This window comes from Homarus americanus, unplaced genomic scaffold, assembly GCF_018991925.1.
Source record: "Homarus americanus isolate GMGI-L3 unplaced genomic scaffold, GMGI_Hamer_2.0 scaffold36970, whole genome shotgun sequence".
Classification (NCBI taxonomy): domain Eukaryota; kingdom Metazoa; phylum Arthropoda; class Malacostraca; order Decapoda; family Nephropidae; genus Homarus; species Homarus americanus.
In genome coordinates, this window is record NW_024740094.1 from 4074326 (window position 1) to 4096356 (window position 22031).

The 22031-nt window shown below is 47.1% G+C and overlaps 1 protein-coding gene across 1 annotated transcript in view; it reads right to left on the minus strand.

The window, feature by feature from the left end:
- Window positions 1-22031, minus strand: part of LOC121875172 (telomerase reverse transcriptase-like) — a 66163-nt gene that overhangs the window by 33855 nt on the left and 10277 nt on the right. Inside the window, exon 2 of the mRNA XM_042379610.1 lies at window positions 10849-11141. The gene's annotated coding sequence lies outside the window, so the exon portion shown is untranslated. The remainder of the gene's footprint in view (window positions 1-10848; window positions 11142-22031) is intronic.

A 22031-nucleotide genomic window follows, 5' to 3' on the forward strand; every position in this document is an offset into this window, starting at 1 on the left:
CTCAATGTACTACGTTCCAGTTACATGTACTGGTATAGTTCACAGCTAGATAGACTGTACCTTTCGAATCAACGAACTGTCGGAATATAAAAGCCATAGCACCTTTTGCAGTAGATCTCTCATGACATTACACAATGAACGGTGTTTCAGACAAAACTAAACACATTGAGGTACTAAAGCCAACACAGACTGACACTACTTTTAGAAACATTAGCACAGGATTCAAGATTTTGCAGAAGAATATGCGTGAAGTGCAATACAAAACTAAAAGTAATTGTGTAGCGGTATTAGCCAAGAAGTGATCATAAAATTAGCAATACAAAACTATATACATTGTACGCCCATATAAAATAGCAAAAGAAAATGTGTGGAAAATGCTCGTATATGAGTGGGTGTATAAAAGTGATAAAAGTGGGTAGAAAAATTTATATGAAGAATGAAAACGAATAAGTTTATATTACATTATGGATAATATAAAGGTGGTGTTTTTAAGAAAGTGTAAGCATGTGGATATTATAAGATATGATGAAATTGGTTTTAAAACAATGAAATAAGGCTTATTGCTGAATGCGTAGGACTGCACGTATTACATTAGTTCCCCTTACACCTGATGATGAATAAGTTGCTGGTGAGTAGACTCTTGGTTCTCTCTGATGATGGCCAGTACAGGGGTGACTTGTATATACTTTATCTCATTAGTTTAACTCATTCCTGTATTTGCATGCATAGTGGGTAATTATTATATTTGCATGCTTAGTATAGGGAGAACAACATAGGTTATGAACAAATAGTACTTATTAACTCAGGGCCGGAGCTGAAATAGATGTTTGTCACCAGTTGGCATATTCTGCAATTTCAATCGTAGGTGATTCCTCATTGTGGACTTTGTGAATTCATGAAGAGATAAATTATCATAGTATTTAAAAGCATTTGGAAGATTATAGTAAGAGGTAAAGCGCGTGTTTTTGTACCACAATAAAAATGTACAAAAGGGATTGTGGAGATCAAAATAACATTAAAGTGGATATGATGATTCTATAGCACTAACCCTTCCTGTGTCCTGTGTAACTCATTTAAATACGTAGCAACAGGAATAAAATATCTGTTACCTACCATAATTTACATGGGTGGTGCTTTAGCACACCATGCGTTTACATGTCACAGAAGACTTTTAGGGAGCTGCTAGCACTCTTGGAGAAGACCCACAGTGGCTCGCTCCGCTTTAAAGACTGTACAGTGAGCACTTAATCTGGTGAAAGGGACGCAAGTTATGCTGCTTAAGTGTGGATTTATGTTTACAGATCTCGTCTGTAGAATCATAATTATTTTAGTTTTTTTAGTTTATTTATAGAATAATAAAAATACACTCTTTAAGGAAGAATCATCTGCTATTAAATTTGTTTGCTACATGGTGGTGTGGTAGTGAAGAAACACAGCAGGTAGAGATAGCGAGCTTTATTCCTGACGTTCAAAATGCAATGTCCAGAGGAATAAGGTCAGTGTAAAATTGACAAATTCACTGCTCTGTATGTCACTATCGTTTCTGATATTTCCTCAGGATTGGTCAATAAAATTAGCTAATGCATTGCCAATCTCTTTGCTTGAGGACAAGTCTATTGTCATAATTATTATCACGTTTCAGTCCAAGGCCTATTTTTTTCGGACAACTCGGTACCTGGAATTTAATGTGTATTAATTAAGGTGGGTGAAATAGCATCTGCAAGGCCGGGCAGAGGTGGTATTGTAGGGATCAGAGAAAGTTGAGAGGAGAGGTAGCTATATTGTTTTTGAAAAGAGCAAGAAGAAGAAAGAGAAGGAATACATTTTTTTGAAACGGGTAAAGTATGAGTGGGAGACGAAGCAAGCACACATTATAAGCTTAAAACGAGTTAGTGAAAGGAGAGAAATTAAAATATATTCAAGAAGGTGAGAGATTTGTGAAAGTAGGAAATAAGAAATAAAAGAGTAGTGAGGTGAGTGAGAGTGTGTGGGGAGTAGCATGGGCCATCAAATATATGTCATTATCTCTCCACCACTGGTCGTATCTCCACTATGTCTCATCTCACCATTTGGTCACCACCTCTATCACTGGTCACTGTCACCAGTGACCTCCCTCTACCACTCCTCCTCCTGGGCCTCCCCTCCCATGACCTCCCTCTACCACTCCTTCTCCTACACAACGGCTCCCCTTACTTTAGCCTCCTCCTTACCATGACCTCCCACTCACCGTGGCCTCATCCTCCACCACTGGTCCCTCCACCACTGAGGTCATCTCCTACTGACCTCCAGCTCCACCACTGGCCTCCCCTCCTACCAATGGCCTCCCTCCGCAGTGGTCTACCCCTCCACCACCCTGCCTCATCCACCACAGACCCTTCTCCACACCTGACCTCCTCCTTTCACCACTGACCTCCCCTCCACCACTGCCTCCCTCTCCACCACTGACCTCTCCCTCCACCACTGACCTCCCCTCCACCCACTGGCCTCCCCACCACTAGCCTCCCTCTGCACCAGCCTGCCCCTCCACCACTGGCCTCCCCTCCCACCACTGGCCTCCTCCTCCACCACTGGCCTCCTCCTCCACCACTAGCACTCCCCTTCCCACCACTGACCTCCCCTCCTGCACTTCCCTCCTGCTGACCTCCCTCTCCACCCACTGACCTCCCATTCCTGCAGCCTCCCCTCACCAGCCCCCCTCCACCAATGGCTTCCCCTCCCACCACAGACCCCTTCCCTCCAACACGGACCTCCTCCCTCCACTCACGGAGCCCCCTCCCTCCACCACGGACCCCAGCCTCCCACATCTGCTCACAGTGATATTTTGCCCCATTGAGCATCTCCCAGCAACACCCCAGCCCGGTGCTTCTGTAATGTTTGTCCACTGTGTATTATCTGCGGGAGACATACACTGTTGAGGGGTGTATTGGTGGTATGTTGCGGTGGGGTGGTGGCAATATTTGCGAGGTATGTGGTAGTGAGAGAGTATTGCGAGGTAGTGGTGGTATTAGAGTAGTGGTAGTTTGGGTGTGATAGGGTTAGTAGTGGTGATTTTGAAATGTGTGAGTTTGGCGTGTTAGGGTGGTGGTTATTGAGGTATTAATTGGTTTTATTAGTGGGTGGTTGTGTTAGAATTGAGTGTGGTGTTGGAAGTGGTGGTGGTGTTGAATGTTGTGTTGAGTGTTAGTGTGTTTGGAGGTTGGTTGTGTTAGGGGTGGTGGTTGTGTTGGGGTGGTGGTTGTGTTAGGGGTGGTGGTTTGTGTTGGGTGGTGTTGTTGTGTTGGGGGTGGTGGTTGTGTTATTGGTGGTGGTTGTGTTGAGGCTAGTTGTTGTGTTGGGGGTTGTGGTTTCGTGTTGAGGTGGTGGTTTGTGTTGGGTAGTGGTTGTATTGGTGGTGTTGTTTGGGAGTGGTGGTTGTGTTAGGGGTAGTGAAGGTGGTGTTGGGAGTGGTGGTGATGTTAGGGGTGGTGGTGGTGGTGTTGGGGTGGTGGTGGTGGTGTTGGTGGTGGTGGTGTTAGGAGTGGTGTTGGTGTTGGGTGGTGGTGGTGTGGTGTTAGGTGTGGTGGTGGTGGTGTTAGGGGTGGTGGTGGTGTTAGGGGTGGTGGTGGCATGTTGGGGTGGTGGGTGGTGTTGGGTGGTGGTTGTGTGGGGTGGTGGTGGTGTTAGGGTGGTGGTGGTTGTGTTAGGGTGGGTGGTGTTGGGGGGTGGTAGTGTTAGGGGTGGTGGTGGTTGTGTTAGGGGTGGTGGTTGTGTTAGGGGTGGTGGTGGTGTTGCGGGGGTGGTTGTGTTGGGGTGGTGGTTGTGGGGTGGTGGTTGTGGGAGGTGGTGGTTGTGTTGGGGTGGTGGGTAATGTTAGGGGTGGTGGTTGTGTTAGGGTGGTGGTTGTGTGTTGGGGTGGTGGTGGTTGTGTTGGGGGTGGTGGTGGTTGTGTTAGGGGTGGTGGTGATGTTAGGGGTGGTGTGTTAGGGGTGGTGGTTTGTGGGGGTGGGTGGTTTGTGTTAGGGGTGGTGGTTATGTTAGGGTGGTGGTGGTGTGTTAGGGTGGTGGTGGTGTTGGGGGTGGTGGTTGTGTTAGGGGTGGTGGTGGTGTTGGGGTGGTGGTGGTGTTGAGGGGTGGTGGGTGGGTGTGGGGGTGGTGGTGGCAGGTTAGGGGGTGGTGGTGTTGGGGTGGTGGTTGTGTTAGGGGTGGTGGTTGTTTTAGGGGTGGTGGTTGTGTTAGGGGTGGTGGTTATGTTGAGGGGTGGTGGTGATTGTGTTAGGGGTGGTGGTGGTGTTAGGGTGGTGGTGGTGTTGGGGGTGGTGGTGGTGTTGGGGTGGTGGTGGTGTTGGGGGTGGTGGTGGTGTTGGGGGTGGTGGTGGTGGAGTGTTGGGGTGGAGGAGGTGGTGGTGTTGGGGTGGTGGGTGGTTATGTTGGGGGTGGTGGTGGTGTTGGGGGTGGTGGTTGTGTTGGGGTGTGGTGGTGGGTGGGGTGGTGGTGGTGTTGGGGGTGGTGGTGGTTATGTTAGGGGTGGTGGTGGTTATGTTGGGGGTGGTGGTGGTGTTAGGGGTGGTGGTTGTGTTGGGGTGGTGGTTGTGTTGGGGTGGTGTGGTTTGTGTTGGGGGTGGTGGTTGTGTTAGGGGTGGTGGTTGTGTTGGGGGTGGTGGTTGTGTTAGGGGTGGTGGTTGTGTTAGGTGGTGGTGGTGTTGGGGGTGGTGGTGGTGTTAGGGGTGGTGGTGGTGTTGGGGGTGGTGGTTGTGTTGGGGGTGGTGGTTGTGTTGGGGATGGTGGTTGTGGGGTGGTGGTTATGTTGGGGTGGTGGTGGTGGTGTTAGGGGGTGGTGGTGGTGGTGTTAGGGGTGGTGGTGTTAGGGGTGGTGGTGGTGGTGTTAGGGGTGGTGGTGTTAGGGGTGGTGGTGGTGTGGGGTGGTGGTGAGGTGTGGGGTGGTGGTTGTGTTAGGGGTGGTGGTTGTGTTAGGGTGGTGGTTGTGTTAGGGGGTGGTGGTTGTGTTAGGGTGGTGGTTGTGTTGGGGTGGTGGTGGTGTTGGGGGTGGTGGTGGGTGTTGGGGGTGGTGGTGGTGTTGGGGGTGGTGGTTGTGTTAGGGGTGTGGTTGTGTTGGGGGTGGTGGTTGTGTTGGGTGGTGGTTATGTTAGGGTGGTGGTGGTGTGGTGTTAGGGTGGATTGTGGTGGTGGTGTTGGGGTGGTTGGTGGTGTTGGGGTGGTGGTGGTGGTGTTAGGGGTGGTGGTGTTGGGGGTGGTGGTGGTGTTAGGGGTGGTGGTGGTGTTGGGGTGGTGGTTTGTGTTGGGGTGGTGGTTTGTGTTGGGGTGGTGTGGTTTGTGTTGGGGGTGGTGGTTGTGTTGGGGTTGGTGGTGGTGGTGTTTGTTGATTGGTGGTGGTGGGTGGGGGGTGGTGGTGGTGGGTTGTGAGGGTGTGGTGGTGTGGGAGGGTGGTGGTGTTAGGGGGTGGTGGTGGTTGTGTTGGGGGTGGTGGTGGTTGTGTTAGGGGTGGTGGTGGTTGTGTTGGGGGTGGTGGTGGTTGTGTTGGGGGTGGTGGTGAGGGTGTTGGGGTGGTTGTGTTAGGGGTGGTGGTGGTTGTGTTGGGGTGGTGTGGTTATGTTGGGGTGGTGGTGTGGTGTTGGGGTGGTGGTGGTTGTGGGGGTGGAGGTGTGGTGGTGTTGGGGGTGGTGGTTGTGTTGGGGGTGGTGGTTGTGTTGGGGGTGGTGGTTATGTTGGGGGTGGTGGTTGTGTTAGGTGGTGGTGGTGTTAGGGGTGGTGGTTGTGTTAGGGGTGGTGGTTGTGTTGGGGTGGTGGTTGTGTTAGGGGTGGTGGTTTGTGTTAGGGTGGTGGTTGTGTTGGAGTGGTGGTTGTGTTGGGGTGGTGGTTGTGTTAGGGTGGTGGGGTGTGGTGTTGGGTGGTGGTTGTGTTGGGGTGGTGGTTGTGTTGGGGGTGGTGGTTGTGTTAGGGGTGGTGGTTGTGTTGGGGGTGGTGGTTAGTGAGGGGTGGTGGTGGTGGTGGCGTTAGGGGTGGTGGTGGTGGTGGTGTTAGGGAGGTGGTGGTGGGTGTTGGGGTGGTGGTGGGGTTATTGGGTGGGTGGTTGTTGTTAGGGGTGGTGGTGGTGTTAGGGGTGGTGGTGTTGGTGTGGTGTTAGGGGTGGTGGTGGTGGTGGTATTGGGGGTGGTGGTGTTAGAGTTGGTGGTGTTAGGGGTGTTGGTGGTGTTGGGGGTGGTGGTGGTGTTGGGGGTGGTGGTGGTTGTGTTAGGGGTGGTGGTGGTTGTGTTGGGGGTGGTGGTGGTGTTAGGGTGGGGGTGGGTGTTAGGGGTGGTGGTTGTGTTGGGGGTGGTGGTTGTGTTAGGGGGTGGTTGTGGGGGTGGTGGTTATGTTGGGGTGGTGGTTGTGTTAGGGGTGGTGGTGGTGGAGTGTTAGGGGCGGTTGTTGTGTTGGGGGTGGTGGTGGTGTTAGGGGTGGTGGTGGTGTTGGGGGTGGTGGTGGTGTTAGGGTGGTGGTTGTGTTGGGTGGTGGTTGTGTTAGGGTGGTGGTTGTGTTAGGGGTGGTGGTTGTGTGTTAGGGGTGGTGGTTGTGTTGGTGGTGGTGGTGTTGGGGAGTGGTGGTGGTGTTGGGGTGGTGGTTTGTGTTAGGGGTGGTGGTTGTATTAGGGGTGGTGGTTTGTTGGGGGTGGTGGTTGTGTGTTGGGGGTGGTGGTTGTGGGGTGGTGGTTGTGTTAGGGGTGGTGGTTTGTTAGGGGTGGTGGTGTTGTGTTATGTGGGTGGTGGTGGTGTTGGGGGTGGTGAGGTTGTGTTGGGGTGGTGGTGGTGTTAGGGGGTGGTGGTGGTGTGGGGGTGGTGGTGGTGTTGGGGGGTGGTGGTGGTAGTGTTGGGGTGGTGGTGTTAGGGGTGGTGGTGGTGTTAGGGGTGGTGGTTGTTTGGGGGGTGGTGGTTGTGTTGGGTGGTGGTATGTTGGGGTGGTGGTGATTGTGTTGGGGTGGGTGAGGTGGTGTTGGGGTGGTGGGTGGTGTTGGGGTGGTGGTGGTGTGGGGTGGGTGGTGGGTTTAGGGGTGAGTGGTGGTGTTAGGGGTGGTGGTGGTGGTGTGGGGTGGTGGTGGTGTTGGGGTGGTGGTGGTTGTGTTAGAGTTGGTGGTGGTGTTGGGGTGGTGGTTGTGTTGGGGTGGAGGGTGGGGTGGTGTTGGGGTGGTGGTGGTGTTAGGGGTGGTGGTGGTAGTTGGGGTGGTGGTGGTTGTTGGGTGGTGGTGGTGTTGGGGTGGTGGTGGTGTTGGGGTGGGTGGTTGTGTTAGGGTGGTGGTGGTGTTGGGGAGTGGTGGTTGGGTGGTGGTTGTGTTGGGGAGTGTGGTTGTGTTAGGGGTGGTGGTGGTGTGTTGGGGTGGTGGTGGTGTTGGGGGTGGTGGTGGTGTTAGGGTGGTGGTGGTGTTAGGGGTTGGTGGTTGTGTTAGGGGTGGTGAGTTGTGTTAGGTGGTGGTGTGTTAGGGTGGTGGTAGTTAGGGGTGGTGGTGGTGGTGTTAGGGGTGGTGGTGGTGGTGTTGGGGGTGGTGGTGTTGGGGGTGAGGGTGGTGGTGGTGTTGGGGTGGTGGTGTTGGGGTGGTGGTGGTGTTGGGGGTGGGTGGTGGTGGTGGGGTGAGTGGTTGTGTTAGGGGTGGTGGTTGTGTTAGGGGTGGTGGTTGTGTTAGGGGTGGTGGTTGTGGGGTGAGGGTGGTTGTGTTAGGGTGGTGGTGGTGTTAGGGTGGTGGTGGTGTTAGGGGTGGTGGTGGTGTGGGGGTGGTGGTTGTGTTAGGGGTGGTGGTTGTGTTAGGGGTGGTGGTTGTGTTGGGGTGGGTGGTGTTGGGGGTGGTGGTGGTGGTGTTATGGGTGGTGGTGGGGTGGTGTTGGGGTGGGTGGTGTTAGGGGTGGTGGTGGGTGGTGTTGGGGTGGTGGTGTTAGGGGTGTGTGGTGGTGGTGTTGGGGGTGTGTGGTGGTGGTGTTGGGGTGTGTGGGTGGTGGTGTTGGGGTTGGTGTTTGGGGGTGTGGTGGGTGTTGGGGTGTGTGGGTGGTGTTGGGGTGTGTGGGTGGTGTTGGGGGTTGTGTGGGTGGTGTGGTTTGGGGGTGTGTGGTGGTGTTGGGGGTGTGTGTGGTGGTGTGGGGTGTGTGGGTGGTGTTGGGGGTGTGTGGATGGTGGTGTTGGGGGTGTGGTGGTGGTGTAGGGGTGTGTGGTGGGGGTGTTAGGGGTGTGGTGGTGGTGTTGGGGTGTGGTGGTGGTGTTGGGGGTGTGTGGTGGTGTTGGGGTGTGGTGTTGGGGTGTGTGGATGGTGTTGGGGGTGTGGTGTTGGGGTGTGGTGGTGGTGTTGGGGTGTGTGGATGGTGGTGTTGGGGGTTGTGTGGTGGTGGTGTTGGGGGTGTGTGGATGGTGGTGTTGGGGTGTGGTGGTGTTGGGGTGTGTGGTGGTGGCGTTGGGGTGTGTGGTGGTGGGTTGGGGTGTGTGGATGGTGGTGTTGGGGGTGTGTGGATGGTGGTGTTGGGGGTGTGTGGTGGTGGTGTTGGGTGTGGTGGTGGGTTGGGGTGTGTGGTGGTGGGGTTAGGTGTGGGTGGTGGTGTTGGGGTGTGTGGTGGTGGCGTTGGGGGTGTGGTGGTGGTGTTAGGGGTGTGTGGTGAGTGGTGTTGGGGTGTGTGGGTGGTGGTGTTAGGGGTGTGTGGGTGGTGGTGTTAGGGTGTGTGGGTGGTGGTGTTAGGGTGTGTGGGTGGTGGTGTTGGGGTGTGTGGGTGGTGGTGTTGGGGTGTGTGGTGGTGGTTGGGGGTGTGTGGGTGGTGGTGTTGGGGGTGTGTGGGTGGTGGTGTTGGGGTTGTGTGGGTGGTGGTGTTGGGGTGTGTGGGTGGTGGTGTTGGGGGTGTGTGGGTTGGTGGTGTTGAGGGTTGTGTGGGGTGGTGTTGGGGTGGTTGGTGGTGTGAGGTGGGTGGTGGTGTTGGGTTGTGGTGGTGTTAGGGGTTGTGGGTGGTGGTGTTAGGGTTATTGTGTTGGTGGTGTTAGGGGTGTGTGGGTGTGTTGGTGTTGGGTGTGTGTTGGGTGGGTGTTGGGGGTGTGTGGGTGGTGGTGTTGGGTTGGTGTGGGTGGTGGTGTTGGGGGTGTGTGGGTGGTGGTGTTAGGGGTGTGTGGGTGGTGGTGTTGGGGGTGTGTGGGTGGTGGTGTTGGGGTGTGTGGGTTTGGGGTGGTGTTGGGGTTGTGTGGGTGGTGGTGTTGGGGTTGGTGGTGTTGGGGTGTTTGGGTGGTGGTGTTGGGGTGTGTGGGTGGTGGTGTTAGGGGTGTGTGGGTGGGGTGGTGTTAGGGGTGTGTGGGTGGTGGTGTTAGGGGTGTGTGGGTGGTGGTGGGGTGTGTGGGTGGTGGTGTTGGGGTTGTGTGTGGTGGTGTTGGGGTGTGTGGGTGGTGGTGTTGGGGTGTGGGTGTGGTGGTGTTGGGGGTTGGGTGGTGGTGTTGGGGTGTGTGGTGGTGGTGTTGGGGGTGTGGGTGGTGGTGTTGGGGGTGTGTGGGTGGTGGTGTTGGGGGTTGTGTGGTTGGGTGGTGTTGGGGGTTGTGGGTGGTGGTGTTGGGAGGTTGTGTGGGTGGTGGTGTTAGGGGTGTGTGGGTGGTGGTGTTAGGGGTGTGTGGTGTGTGGGGTGGTGGTGTTGGGGTGTGTGGGGTGGTGTTGGGGTGGGGTGGTGTGGGGTGTGTGGGTGGTGGGTGTTGGGGTGTTGGTGGTGTTGGGGTTTGTGTGGTGGTGTTGGGGTTGTGTGGGTGGTGGTGTTGGGGGTGTGTGGGTGTGGTGTTGGGGGTGTGTGGGTGGTGGTGGGTGTGGGGTGTGGTGTTGGGGTGTGTGGGGGTGGGTGTGGGGTGTTGGGGTTGTGTGGGTGTGTGGGGTGGTGGTGGTGTTGGGGTGTGTGGGTGGTGTTAGGGGTGTGTGGGTGGTGGTGTTAGGGGTGTGTGGGTGGTGGTGTTAGGGTGTGGGTGGTGGTGTTAGGGGTGTGTGGGTGGTGGTGTTAGGGGTGTGTGGGTGGTGGTGTTGGGGTGTGTGGGTGGGGTGGTGTTAGGGGTGTGTTGGTGGTGTTGGGGTTGTGGTGGTGTTGGGGTTGTGTGGGTGGTGGTGTTGGGGTGTGTGGGTGGTGGTTGGGGGTGTGTGGGTGGTGGTGTTGGGGTGTTGGGTGGTGGTGTCAGGGGTGTGTGGGGGTGGTGTTGGGGGGGTGTGGGTGGTGGTGTTAGGGGTGTGTGGGTGGTGGTGTGGGGTGTGTGGGTGGTATTAGGGGTGTGTGGGTGTGTGTGGGTGGTGTTGGGTGTGTGGGTGGTGTTGGGCATGTGTGGGTGGTGTTGGGCGTGTGTGGGTGGTGTTGGGCGTGTGGGTGTTGGGGTGTGTGGGTGGTGTTGGGGGTGTGTGGGTGCTGTTGGGGTGTGTGGTGGTGTTGAGGTTGTGTGGGTGGTGTTGGGGGTGTGTGGGTGTTGGAGTTGTGTGGGTGTGGTGTGAGGTCGTGGGTGGTGTTGGGGTGCGTGGGTGTTAGAGGTCTTGTGGGTGGTGTTAGAGGTGGTGAGGGTGGTGTTAAGCTAGTATACAAAGAGGTATACCTGCATGAACTGTTCTCATGTAAGAGTTATGTTTGTTGGCAAAATACCAAATTTCCTCTAAATATTCATAGGAAGGAGCTGCAGAAGCTGAGGGATGGATAAATAGTTAATACTGTACAGGTATTACATATTATAAAAATAAAAAGTGAAGAATGACAGAACACAAGTCTTAAAATTATTAATGTTTCTTGGATTACACTGAATTTATATATGCAGAGAAGTGATGAAGAAAGACTTAAACGGTAAACATTGATTAAAAAAAGTAGAGGAATTATTCAACGACAGTTAGCCCTCTTGAGATCTTACCTGAAACTCTTGGTTCAGCAGCAATTTTTCAATTTCTGTGTTTTCTGTTGCCAAGAGAATTTTTTTCAGTTGTTCTTCATCAACCACACATTTCTCTGGGGTTGGTGACCCCCCTTCCTTTTTCTTTTGCCTTATGGCATAATTTGAAATTTTCATTTTTTTAATATTTTTCATTAAGGTTGTGAGCGGTCTTAAAATCTGACGATGTTGTAACTTTTTGAAGGTCAAAGACCACCTCTTTTCTTGGTTACTTTCTAGAATGTTGGCCACAACTTCTTTGATGGTGGCTTTTCCTGAAAATAAAAGAAACACATACAGTATTAAGAACCATGAATGAAAGCAAATAGTTTACTGTTCCAATTCAAACTCTTCTTATTGAACTTTTAATAACAGTTTTTGTACACAGCACTGCTCTTTTAGTTAATACAGTATGTAACAGCACCTTTGCTTTATATAAATATTCACCCAAATGAATACTAGCACCAACTTATTCACCAAGTTATTCAACAACGACTCAGTTGTTGACGATTATTCACGGCTGAGCTTGTAACTCTCTCCGAGGTCGAGCAAGGTCATCTGACTAATCAAACACCCTCTTGATGCACCCTCCTCTCTCATGCTCAGAGGTGGGGATAGATCTTTACCATTTTTTCAGGGGTGAACACATAACTTAAGTGTTCTCTTAAAAGTGTACTCATAACACTTCCCTGGATAGAATTTGCAATATATTCTCTCAGACATAAGTAAATGTGTATATAGATGCTTCAATAATAAAAGAAAAGCCAACCAGAAGTGTATATACCAAGCCCTGCCACTTAAGAGTTCCAGAACAAATTTAAAACAATTAATGTGATACCAAAACAGCTATCACAAGTAGGGTCTTAGAGTATGTGAACATTCCTGGAATCACTGTGTAAGTGCAAATTTGCTTACACAGTAATTTTAAGTACAGTACTTGTATAACGTCAGCCCGCTTAACATTGTTTCGGGACAACATGATTACTCTTTAGATACCAATAATTCGTTTAACGTCCCAACGACTCAATATAAAATCGTTTTTTGTCGTCACTGTTTTCCCATAAGAATGCATGTAAATGGTACAGGTTAGGGGTATTGACATGGCAGAATGTACTTACATTGATGGAATCCTTGTAAGTTAGTGATTAAGTTTTTATATAAACATGCTATAGTTTGCACTAGACATAAAATTTTTAGTAATTATTTGGTACATTTGAGTACAGTACAGGTTTGCCCTTAGGACAATACAGTATAGTCTGGGTTTCACGGTCAATTAAACCCATGGAGTCCGGCATATAGCAAGCAGCGTAAATAAAATAACAGAACCTATGGGATTAATTGAAATAGAGACTGGCGACCCCAAACTACACTTTTTCGACACAATATATGCGTTGTAGTAAAAATAACATCTTAATTTTATGATGGTATGCACATACAATTAATATTTAAGAGAAATATCAATAATATTAGGTTTTAACACTTACGTAGTGAAGAGATGGCTGGGCACAGGGGATGGAAGGTTGGTTCGAGGCAGAGGCAGATTATTGGCCCTCATCTGTATCACCACAGAGGCTAGTGGGGCCTCCTTGTCAAACCCTCAAAGTCCATATCCTCACTATCACTAGCACTGACTTGGGATGGCTGTGGTGGAGTGTGAAGGCTTCGGTAATGTTTTATTGACTGGGCAGGCAAGGTTAAATAACCAATCACAGTCTTGGCGGAGGGAGTGCGTGGGTGAGATCGTGGTCAATCACAGTCCGCGGCGTCATCGGCCGCGAGTCTGGCGACAGCGACCAGCCACTTGCGTAAATTAAGAATTGCCGCGTAACAAATAATTGGCGCGTCTGGACAAGTGCACAAAAATGGCCAAGGCGTATAAAATATCCGCGTAAACCCAGACTATACTGTATGTATTTAGGATGCTGTGTGCAGGTAAATGAGTAAAATAAAAAAAAGTTACCATATCTACCGAAAAAATCGTTGAAAAACATGTACAGTGATCCCTCAGTTAACGAACGACTCGTTGTGAATTACCTTCCATAAGATTCTTAACTTTGGTTAAAGAGCATTCCCTCGATTAACGAATTCCTTAAGAGCGCCCCTCAACATGTTTTCACTTGCACACTAGCTGTCATAGTCCGCCAATATAATAATCGGTTCTAGGGCTTAAATTCCTTAATACAGTATTTTAATAAATATCAAGAAGTTTGTACTATTCAACAATTTTAGAAGTGTTTCCAGTCAAATTATTGGTCATTTTGAAATTTATTTTACATATTGACAATATATAAAGCAGTGCAGTGTTGATTTAAAGAAAATAATCTTGAATTACACCAAGTGACTAAAATTTTATGGGTGAAATGGCGGCATGGGGTGACTTCTCTTCCCAACGCCTTCTCTCTTCTCCTCCTCTACCCCCATTCTAATGCCCATCATCATCATCATCCAGGAGCCTTCTACATGCACACCTCAAAGTAAGTGTACTTTACTACCCTTTTTGTTGACTTTAGGCAAATTTCGGTGAGCTGGAACCAATTACCCAAAAACCCATTGAAACAATGGTTTCGGTTAACGAATTTTTCATTTAACGAGCAACCTTCTAGACAATTGTTTCGTTAACCGAGGGACCACTGTACAGTAAAGCCTCCGATAACAACGGCTCAACCAACAACTTTTCATATTTAAGACCCAATTCAATTAAAGTCCTTATTTCATTCGTATTTCCGACCAATATAAAATAAAATAAAATAAAATACATTTCCATATAAATAATAACTAAATCCTGATATGGATTATAAAAAAAATAAAATAAATAAAATACTGTTAAAAAATGAAAGAGTGCCTTGCACTAAGAAGCTGCCTTGCTAATGAGTGGTAAACAACATTTGGAGCTTGGTGGGCCTTTTGTTTTCAGCATCTGGAACAGAAACAGGCGAAAAACTTTCTCAGGTTTCTTACAGCATTTTTGCAGCCCTTTTCAACATGGGCAAGAGAGCGAGTGATGGTAGTGTTGTTTCAAAAGCTAATAGAAAGTGTCTAAGCTTAGCCGAGAAACTAGATGTGTTAAAACGACATGAAAAGGTTGAGAGGTCTGTGGATATTATATGGAGCAAGCAATGGACATAATTTCTGAAATAGATCCATTAACAGAATAAAGCCTTAAAATTTAAATAAATGCAAATGACCTCTATATGAAAATGTATAATGAGAAAAGAAAGGCCTGTGCAAGGTTAGGGTGTGTCATACGGAGGCGAATTTTTTTTTTTGAGTTTGAAAAATCGGCCCATGGTATTAATGATGTAGTTCTATGTGCAGAATCATGTGATATCTTCAGATTTGAAAAGTTTTCATTTTTTGCTAGGTAAATTTTAACTTGAAATCTTATGAAAATTCAGTATTCCCACCCTTTTACCAACACCACTAAATAGCTTATTTAAAGTAAAGTAAATGTATCAGGTTAATTTATTAGGATGAAAATGATCCAGAATAGTGAAACGAATGATCTTGACACATTTATTAAATTTAATATTCCTTTAGAAAACAAAATCATCAAATACAAAAACCGGTTTTACTACGATGACCCGGTGTTGCTGCACACCATAGAGAACATGTCTTTCTTGCTTCTCTTTCTACTCATCACCTCCCTGCTGACCACCTGAGCTCAGATGTAGCCTTCCCTCCTCTCCTGGCTGTACACGTGACTGCTGGCCTCGCTCACTTGCTGTACACAACGCTCTATACTCTGGGTGTGGGAGGGCCAGGCAGGGACATGCATGGGGTTGTCCAGGAAAGCTCTGACTTGAACATTGGTGAGGCTGCAGGTAAGAGGGGGCTCACTGTCAGCCTGGCTGTTATCCAGATCTATGAGATCAGTGAGGGTCTTGGCACCTAGACGCTGACTTCAGGAGTCTTCCTGACCCCTGAAGGAATCGCTGTCACCAACTGATCTGTCATGCCCAGATCCTCTCCATATATATAAGTCTCATATCCAAGATCTTTTTGACTGCCACTCTTCTCTCCTCCTCATCCTTACTGCAGAGCATTGTCTGCAGAACTGCCTCGGGATGAGCATACCAGGAAGATCTTCTCACAGTCTGCTCCACAATCTGAACAACCTTCCTTGGCTGACTCCTCAGGAGCTCAAGCTGGAAGAGAACATGCCTCGGACCTTCGGAGAACGATGACTTGATCTTGGTGTTGAACCAATTTGGCAAGTAGACACTCACGATGAATTGGACAATAAGTCTCAGGTTGTGAAGCTGGTTCCCTTTCAGTTTATGATGAGCGACCCAAATTCTGCAGAACCTGAGAGCCGTTGTGAGCCACCTAGAATGTGAGACTGGACCTATCTGCAGGTAAGCAAGTCTAGTAGGCATGACCCCAGTTTTGATGGCACTGCAAATCATGTAACCATATAGTACTGGTCAGTACTCAGGTCGTCAATGACAGTATGTGCAAGCTCAACGAGTGGAGGGCCAGCTGTGATTTTTTCAAAGCTCGGATTTATTTCTAACTCAGTGGCAGAGTCCAGCATCTTGCCAAGAGGACCAGACCATCTGTTGTTTGAAAGAGTCTTGCCATCCAGCTCCTGGATCAGATGTCTGAGTGGCAACTCGTTGGTGTGGAGGTCACAAACAATCCAGACCAGCTTCCTCCCAATCTTCGCTCTATCCACTGTATGACCCCCCCTTGCCACCTTGTGTTCGTGTTGGTGCTGTCCCCTCCAATGGCCTGCAGGGTCTGGTCTACGTTCCTCTCTGGGCCAGTTCACAATGTTATCTGCCACTATCTCAGCTGGTTTCCTGATGTCATCTTTCTCTGGAGTGAAATGCCACAAATACTTCCCTCCTGGTTCACTGCAGCAGGAGTAGTGTTCCTCCTTCACCATGGCAGGGAACAACTTGTCAGAATCTCCAACTTTCATGAACACTTTAGTGTCATCCTTCTCCCATCAAAGAACAAACAATTGATTCCATTTTCTCTTATCCCCTTATCAAACTCCTCTTCTAGGTTACTGACAAGTTTCTCCTGAGCTCTCCTTACTTTGTTATGATCTATCACCAGGTGAACATCATCAGGTGTTACCAAACCACCGTCAATCCAGGCAGCTGTTGCTATCTCTGCAGTTTCTCTGAGACCAGTGTGGTGTCGCATGCTGGCCAGAGCTATGCTCAGGATATCTTTCCTATTTCGAATCTTATGCCTGGAAGGTTTGGGATCATTATTTTCTGGGTTAGGGACAAAGTCACCATTCTCCTGGTCAGCACTCGGATCAGCCATGGGGAAGTCATTAAACTCTGAATCAGCTTGGCTCCAATCATCGGCCTTTTTTACCTCACCCTGGGCCTTCTCAAGTCTCTTTTCCTCGGCAACTCTTCTCCTCTTCTGTCTCTCTGTGGCAGCCTCCTGTCTCTTGGACTCAGATTATCTTGGCCAATCTTAGAGAGCCCCTATACTGCCAGTCTTCTCTCTGTGCTTTGACAAATGCCGGATTCGTCTGAATCTTCAGTTCAGCTTTGAAATACAGGAGATGTTAGGCCTCCAGTTTACAGTCACGATGCATCCAAACTCAGGACAGAGAACAATTGGGCACTTGCAAGTAATTATGTCAAATAACTGGTCAGTTGCTTGGCAAAGCTGTCCTTAACTGCAAGTTTTCCTCTCCCAAGAGAGATATCTCTTGCCTTTCCCAACTGGCTAGCAGTCTCTCACTAATCTTCTTCTGACTTGTTTTGGAGGCTTGAACTGAGCGTTAGCCAGAGTGTACTGTGCCAAGACAGCTTTGGTCATATCACTGGCAATGTCTTTGTTTGTGTAAGTTCTTTGGTTCTTTTCACTGATTTGCCTGATTAAAACACCGTATCTCAAAGCATCTCTCAATGTAGGCAACTCCGACTTCAGGAGCTCTCTCCCAGACCCAAGATTGTGACCGTGATGGCTGGATTTTGGGTTCCTCGTCCTGACACACAGTGGCGGCTCGTGAAAAATAAAATGGAGGGACTGCAAGCCTCACACCGAGTCCCCACCAAACAATAAGCATGGAATTTCAGAACAGTACAAGCAGGAACAAAGAATATACACGCCAGTTTAACATCAGTGTTTATCAGAAATGTGAATGGCTCTGTGGTTGTGACGAGGCAAATACTTTATTCTGCTTTCTATGCTTATTGTTTGGTGGGGACTCGGTGTGAGGCTTGCAGTCCCTCCATTTTATTTTTCACGAGCCGCCACTGCTGACACAAGCAGCCATCGCAAATATTATCAACTTATAAATGCATCAGAATCTGAAAAAGAAAAAAATATTGTTAGTTGGGTTGTTAAAGAATGAAGTCAGAAAGCAATGTTCACTATTTAATTGTAATGCACTAATGCAGCTGTACGTTAGATTTTCGATAAATTTCACGCTAAAATTTACCAAGCAAAAGGTTGCAAAATATTGAAACTGTAATTATTTTCTGTTTATACACACTAAAATCTACCAAAAAAGTGATGGGCCATTAGTTTTAGCTGATCTTCCCTCCTATGACACACCCTACCACACCATGCATTTGGCTACTTTGGGCTTGCTATGATGACGCAAGAGATCTGCCCAGGCAACTGTACCGACACTCACAGCTGATGGTGCGTTGGTGCGTCGTTTCCATTGTTTACTGGTAGTTACTGGTAAATATTTTTCAACCTAACGAAACTATTACCCGTTTAGAGGTCGACCCCCAACTTTTTGCCAAATAATTTGGTCTTGAAAACTCAAACTACACACAAGTATATACGGTAAATAAGGACATGGGGGAGCCAGCTAAAGTACACGGATTTTTAACATTCATGGGTATCTCTGTTACCTAACCCCCGCGTATGTTAAGGGCCGACTGTACTGTATATCTATTTATATATACATATACAGTATTACCCGGCTTTACACGGTTTTACTTTACGCGATTTCTCATTTACGCAGTACCTTTGCCAGAACCGGACTTTCACTTTCCGCGGTGCATCTACTCATATACGCGGTGAAGTAAAATTTTTTTTTTTATTTAGCTCATAAAATTCATACAAATTACCTGGCCAGAATATAATTTACATTGTTGGAATTCTTACAATACGATGATCATTTTGAATATAAACATCATGGATTTTGCATTAGACATACAAATTTTACATCTAATGTAATAATTTAGTTTACACAAAGCAAATATTTTATCCTTTGTGCAGAATATATGAAGTTTACATTCCAAATATTCCCTGACCTGCAAGGAATCCAGAAATGTCAATTATATTATCCTAACTTTAGTCTGAGGTATTATTTATTACTAAAAGGTAAAATCTAGTATTTTCACCCACACATTTCTCTGGTAGGGATGGAAGGTGAGGGGAGGGAGGGAGGGGGGAGGGACCGACCCAGCTGGCCAAGGGGGGGTACTTTGATTGACAGATAGTGTCCTTGAAGAATATTTCTTTTTTTATTAACTGAAGATATTTGTTTTAGCTCATAAAATTCATACAAATTACTCGACCAGAATATAATTTACATTGCTGGAATTCTTACAATATGATGATCATTTTGAATATAAACATCATGGATTTTGCATTAGACATACAAATTTTAGATCTTATGTAATAATTTGGTTTACACAAAGCAAATATTTTATCTTTTGTGGAAAATATATGAAGTTTACATTCAAAATATTCCCTGACCTGCAAGGAATCCAGAAATGTCAATTATATTATCCTAACTTTAGTCTGAAGTATTATATATTACTAAACGTTAAAATCTAGTGTTTTCACCCAATCATTTCTCAGAGAGGTAGGAGCTAGTGAGCTGGGAAGAGGGGGGGGGGGATTTGAGTCCATTATTTGAATGGACAATCACCTGGCGACTGTATTTCTCTTAAATATTAATTGTGTGAGCATACCATCATAAAATTTAGATGTTATTTTTACTACAATATAGGTATTGTGTCGGAAAAAGTGGAGTTTGGGGGTCGGGCCAGTCTCTATTGGAATTAATCCCATATGTTCTGTTGTTCACTTTACTGGTTTTCACTTTCCGCGGTACCCTGTGGGTTCAATTGACCGCGTAAATCGGGGTACTACTGTATATGTAGACTGTTTACGGTTTTCTTTGTCCCAATTATTCACGTGCTAGTATGAATGCTATGACTGTCTCTTCCTTTTCTTAAGTTCGTTCACAAAATACCTTTCGGCTTCCGCCCTCGGTTCTCTTATATTACAGGTACTCCCCGACTTACGTCCATCGGTACTTACGACCTGATCTGACCTTATGACCGTCGCGACATACGACCGCAGTAGTCGTGACCAAAAATATTTACAAATGACGTGCGCATTTTCTATACCGAAACGTTTCTGTCCCGGGCGAGAGCGTGGCGCAGCTCGGGTACACTCACTCAGTGGAGCGCTAAGTTGGTGTTTGGCTCTCGTATCCTATACAGATCGCGCTGTGAACTTTCATTATTATCGTATTTAATTCACTTTATAATGACTGGAAAGCGTAAAAGTGAGAGTACTGGTGGTGCTCCAAAGAAAAGGAGACAGGCAATTACTTTTGAGATGAAAATGAAGACAATAACACAGCATGAGAACGGTAAAACAGTAGCAACAATCTCACATAACCTAGGTTTCTCACACTAGACCATATCCACTATTCTGAAGGACAAGGAACGTATTCATGATGTAGTGAAAGGAACAACACCTATAAAGGGAATTATAATATCAAAGAAAAGATAAGGTCCTATTCACGATATGGAAAAATTATTGGTGATATGGATAGAAGACCAGATACAGAAGCGTGTACCCTTAAGCCTTCTAATCATACAGGCTAAAGCAAGAAGCCTGTTCCAAAGCCTGAAGGAGCAGGCAAGAGATGAATGTGATCAAAGCTTTACAGGAAGTCATGGGTGGTTTGATAGATTTAAAAAACACTACAGTCTACACAATGTTAAGATGAGTGGAGATGCAGCTAGTGCCGATGTTGGTGCTGCCGAAGCTTTTAAGGAGGAGTTAGATGATGTGAATGTGGAAGGGAATTATTTGCCTGAGCAAATATTCAATGTGGATGAGACTGGATTATTGTGGAAGCGCATGCCTGAGCGGACATACATCCACAAAGAGGTGAAAACAATGCCAGGATTCAAGGCATTCAAGGACAGAATTACACTTATGTTGGGGGGAAATGTTGCTGGTTTCAAGCTAAAGCCCTTCATGATCTATCATTCAGAGAACCCCAGGGCTTTTAAACATGTCAGCAAGCACACACTGCCAGTGTTTTATCGCAGTAATAAGAAAGCCTGGATGACTTTAGCACTGTTTCAGGATTGGTTCATGACTTGTTTCATTCCACAAGCCAAGGAATATTGTCTGCAACAACGGATTCCATTCAAGATTTTGCTGATTTTGGATAATGCTCCGGGACACCCACCACACCTGGACGACATGCACCATAATGTTAAGGTAGTCTACATTCCACCTAACACTACCTCTATCATCCAACCCATGGATCAAGGTGCTATTGCTGCCTTTAAAGGGTATTATTTATGCACGACCTTCGCTCAGGCTGTTGCTGCTACTGGAGGTGAGAAAACGCTCAGAGTTTTGGAAGGAGTACAACGTTTTGTCATGTATAAAGAACATTAGTGCAGCATGGGATCAGGTTACAAAACATTGCATGAATGGAATATGGAAGAAAATCCTGAAAAGATATGTGAACAGTTTCAAAGGATTTAATGAAAATGGAGTTATTTCCGATATTAGTAACAAGATGGTGGAGTTAGGTAAACAGCTGGAGTTAAAAATTTATAATGAAGATGTTGGACAGTTGGTTGAAAGGGTAGCAGAACAGCTCAGTAACGAGGATCTTATTGAACTAGATGCACAGAAAATTGCAGAGGAAGAAGAGAAACAAAATGTAGAAGAACCTGCATCCTCCAAAAAGTTTTCAGTGAAACAAATAACAGAGGCATTTGCTACAATTAAAAAAGGAGTGCAAATGTTTGATGGCATGGATCAAAATTATGAGCGTTATGCCAAAGTTGACAGAATGATCCAAGATGCACTTGCTTGCTACAGAGAAATTTATAATGAAAAGAAAAAACAAACTGTGCAGTCTAAATTGGATCTATTTTAAGAAGCCCCCCAGTGCTGTCTCCTCACGCCCCACCAGTGCTGCCTCTTCACTCCCTCAAGATGATCCAATACCTTCAACCAGCAAGTTTCCACAGTACATAAATCTGTCTGAAGAAAGCGACATTGATGACCCACCCAGCCCTGTCTCCTCCTCTGCTTCATCCAATTAATATAGTCTCCATGTATCCTGTTAATAAAAAATTATGGGGGCTCTGTGTGCATTCAGCTGACTACATTAAAGGTAAGTGCTCAGTCACACTGTATCCAGTCCTCATTATTTATTACTTTTACTGTTCTGTATTTCATTGTAGATTTTTTTTTTTTTTTTTTGTCAGACTTACGACCTAGATTTGGGTCCCTAACCCTGTCGTAAGTCGGGGAGCACCTGTATACAGTAAAAGTCCAAAAATCCGGACTGCTTGGGGATTGGGTCGGTCCGGATTTTCGGATTTTCCGGATTCTCAGGCAGTACTTTTAAAATTCAAATTTAAGGAAGAATAAAGAAGAGATGAACAGGTACATTTTGACAGTTTATTCATTAGCAAATATAGCATGCTTCATTTATCAAAACGAGCAGTTTTAATGAAAAAGCTGTGAATTCTAGAATTTTATTCTTTGCCTTTTTGATATCATAAATTGTAGACTTTCCAATGTTGTATTTTCCATTAGAACAGTATTGCTCACACCACGTACTAGTTTCTTAATTATTTCAAGTTTGTCACTCAATTTCAACGTGTTCTTCTTTCTCTTCACACAACGAAGTTTATCTACTTTAGGAGCCATTATTATGGGCTTGTACAGTTATCTGTAAATGGAAAGAGTAAGACTCAAAATATTGTTCTATTCATACTGTGCTTGATATAATACATTCACGGAAATGTAATATTTTTGCTAAAATGACGTCCTTATTACAGTGGAAAGTGGGATCAAATCGTGACGAAAACAATGACTTGCGCTTTCTTTCGTTCAAAAGATGTTACCTTAATCACTTTTCGAATGGTTTAGTTAAAAAACTGTTGTATTGTATT